The sequence below is a fragment of the Aegilops tauschii genome, chromosome 1 (assembly GCF_002575655.3).
Source record: "Aegilops tauschii subsp. strangulata cultivar AL8/78 chromosome 1, Aet v6.0, whole genome shotgun sequence".
In the NCBI taxonomy this organism is placed as follows: Eukaryota; Viridiplantae; Streptophyta; class Magnoliopsida; order Poales; family Poaceae; genus Aegilops; species Aegilops tauschii.
This window is the reverse complement of record NC_053035.3, coordinates 35469935-35474048: the sequence shown is the minus strand read 5'-3', so window position 1 is coordinate 35474048 and position 4114 is coordinate 35469935.

The window sequence follows — 4114 nt, the reverse complement described above, 5'->3', positions numbered from 1 at the left end:
TCATGATAGTCTTCGCGGGATGCTTGGCCTTGGTCATATTTCTAGCTTCACAGGCTCCGCACAAGTGATCCTTGAGGAATTTGACATTCTCAATGCCAATGACATGCTTCTTCTTCGCGAGCGTGTGCAGATTCCTCATGCCAGCATGACCTAGTTGTCGATGCCATAGCCAGCCTTCTGAAGCTTTTGCAAGTAGACATATAGCTGGTTGTGGTCCTGTAGAGAAATCAACAATATACAGATCTCCTCTCCTAAAGCCTTCGAAGACATTGGAATGGTCAGCTTCCATGATCACAACACAACGATACTTGCCGAAGATAACAACCATATCAATATCACAAAGCATTGAGACTGACATGAGGTTGAATCCTAAGGACTCGACAAGCATGACTTTGTCCATGTGTCAATCCTTTGAGATCGCAACCTTACCTAGACCCAATACCTTACTTTTGCCTTTATCAGCATAGGTGATATGCTTCAGATGAGATGGAGATAAGGGAGCGTCCATCAATAGATTCATGTCACCACTCATGTGATTTGTACATCCACTATCGAGGACCCATTCAGTGGCTTTGGGTTGATCATCCTGCAGATGAATTAGTGCAGTTTACGAACTCATATACTTCATCAGTGAAGAATATGACATCAATTTCATCAGATGAATTTCATCAAGCAGTAAAGCAGATATAGCAGTATGAGGACATGTGAAATGAAATTTCATTTCATCGTGTTTAGCTTGCGTCCATTCAAGAATTTTCAAGTCTCCAGCAAATTCTTCAGACGTTTAGATACGTTTGGAGACCTGACCCTGCATAAGAGATTAGTTATTTTTCTTCACCACCCACATCTGAAGGGGTGGTAAAGAGTTCATCATTCTGCGAGCTCCATAATAGAAAGGTGGCATAGAAGCCAGTCCACTTCGTTTCACATAAGAGGTGTTAGGTAAGCATATGAATAAGCAGAGAAATTCTTCGAGGACATATGAACATAATGATTAGAAGAATAATGCGCATATCCATAGCCCTTGGTTCTTCCCTGCGAAACAGAAGTGTTAGCATGATGATGTTCATGTGAGGACTTTGATCCTTTTGAGGAATTTGATCCACGTGAGGAATTTGGTCCATATGAGGACTTGGATCCATATGAAGAATTTGGTCCATATGAAGAATTTGATATGGGGTTCCTTTTCTTCACAGGTGGTGTCATGATGACATTCAGCTGAAGACTTTCAAGGCAACTTTTGGGAACCCAGATTTTCTTCATAGGGAAACCGTTCCTGCAGTTAGTGCCAACATATCTAGCAAATGCTTCACCATTCTGATTTTTGAACAGTTTATAATTGGAGTCAAATGACTCATCAGTAGAATGAGGAGATTCACATGTAAAGCCAGATAAAGTAGATGGATCAACTGGAGGTCCCCTTGCAGCAACCCATGTGGTTTTGGGGTACTGCTAAGGCTTCCAGTATGTCCCATCAGCATTGAGTTTCCTCTCAAAGGCAATACCCTCTTTCCTAGGGTTCCTGTTGAGGATCTGCTTTTTGAGCACATCACAAAGAGCCCGATGCCCTTTGAGGCTTTTGTACATGCCTGACATATACAATTCCTTCAGCCCTGCATCATCAGTGATACTAGCAATATCCTCAGATGAGGAATTAGTGATAGCAGAGACATGTGAAGAATTTGTAACAGTAGAAGCATTTGAACATTCAGGTGAAGAATTTGCAGATTCACGTTCAATGCACTTCAAACATGGAGGAATAAATTCTTCCCGAGCAGCACTGATTTGTTGAGCAAGTAATGAATCACGCTCCTTCTGAAGATCTTCATAACTCTCTCTTAGCTTCTCAAGATCTTGCTTTCTTTGAAGAAATTCATAAGAAAGCTTCTCATGATCGGACAGGAGAGTGTTATGGTGACTCTGAATATTGTCATACTTGGACTGAAGTCTCTGAAGATTTTCAGTCAAAGTTTTAGTGCGATCCATTTCTTCACCCAACATATCATCGCTCTTGTCTAACATATTTTGAACCTTATCAAGAGCCCTTTGTAGTTTCACAGCAATTTTAGCAAGTTTAGAATAGCTGGGCTTAAGGTTTTCATCAGATTCATCCTCACTTGATTCAGAGGAGGGATATTTGAGTACCTTGGCACCTTTTGCCATGAAGCAATAGGTGGGAGCATAGTCATCATCGCAGTCGTCAGCATTGTTGGGGAAGTCATTCTCCTCAGAGTTGAAGATGGACTTGCTGACGAATGCAGTAGCGAGGACTAGGCTAGCCACACCCGATTTATATTCTTCAGAGGCCTCTTCCTCCTCATTTTCTTCAGATTCAGCTTCAGAGTCCATTTCCTTGCCAATGAATGCCCGAGCCTTTTTGGAGCTGCTCTTCTTGTGAGACGAAGTCTTTGAAGATTTTGAGGATGAGGACTTTGAAGATTTCTTCTTCTTTGATTCCTTTTCCCACTAAGGACAATCTTGAATGTAGTGACCAGGTTTCTTGCATTTGTGGCAAGTTCTTGACTTGTAGTCACGGGATGAGGAATCAGCTCTCATGTCATCACTTCTTGAGGATTTTCCAAAATGACCACGCCTTGAGAACTTTTGGAACATCTTCACTAGCATTGCCAGTGCCTCGCTCAATTCCTCAGGGTCACCAAGGCTGCTACCAGAATCCTCACCTTCAGATTCAGAGACCGCCTTGGCCTTCAAAGCGCGTGTTCTGCCATAGCTCGGTCCATAGAGATCTCTCTTCTCAGCAAGCTGGAACTCATGAGTGTTTAGCCTTTCAAGGATATTAGCGGGATCAAGTGACTTGTAGTCTCCACGTTCTTGAATCATCAGTGCCAGAGTGTCAAATGAGGAATCAAGCGATCTCAGCAATTTCTTCACCACTTCATGGTCGGTGATGTCAGTGGCGCCAAGTGCTTGAAGCTCATTTGATATGTCAGTGAGGCGATCGAAGGTTTGCTGAACATTTTTGTTGTCGAGTCTTTTGAAACGGTTGAAAAGATTGCGAAGAACGTCAACTCGAGAGTCATGCTGTGTTGAGACTCCTTCATTGACCTTGGACAGCATATCCCAGATAAGCTTAGCTGTCTCCAAAGCACTCACTCTGCCATACTGGCCTTTGCTCAAATGGCCACATATGATGTTCTTCGCTTGGGAATCGAGTTGCTTGAATCTCTTCACATCAGCAGCGCTCACAGAAGGTGTGACAGAGGGAACACCATTTTCCACAACGTACCAAAGATCGTTGTCAATTGCCTCAAGATGCATGCGCATCTTATTCTTCCAGTAGGGGTAGTCCGTCCCATCGAAGGTAGGACACCCAGCAGAGACCTAGATCATACCTGCAGTCGACATAACTAAAACTCCAGGTGGTTAAACCAAAATCACACAGAACAAGGGAGTACCTTGCTCTGATACCAATTGAAAGTGCGTTATATCGACTAGGGGGGTGAATAGGCGATTCTTATGAATTCTTCAATGAGGAATTTCAGGGTGAGGAAATTCCTAACTGAAGAACTACTTGCAGCGGAATAAGTACTCAGAATCAATCAGAACAGAGCATGAGCATGGTCACCATGATGAAATGAAAACAAAGCACAGAGTACGGGGAGCATAAACATAGGATACACAGGATGAAGACAAACAGACTGAACAAAATGAACTGGGGAAATTGAGAAAGTCTTCAGTCAGAGTCTTCAGACAGATATGAACAAGCACACAGTACAGTAATGAGGAAATGGAAGAGTTGAGGAAATAGAACTGGTGGCTTCGTGAAAACAATGATTTGGTAGACCAGGTCTAACTGCTGTGACAGTTGTACGTCTGGTTAGGGCGGCTAGGTATTTAAACCTAAGGACACACAGTCCCGGACACCCAGTCGAGGACTCGCAGTCCAAGACACCCCGTCCTCACCGTATTCCCCTTTAGTTAAGGTCACATAGACCTCGCCCAATCACTCGTGGTAAGTCTTCAGGTGACTTCCAAACCTTCATAGACTTGGTCACTCGGCGATCCACAATTTCCTCTTCGATGCTCAGACCATGACGCCTAACTGTCTGAAGGATGCACAGTCCTCAACGGTAAAAAGCGTCGGATCCACACA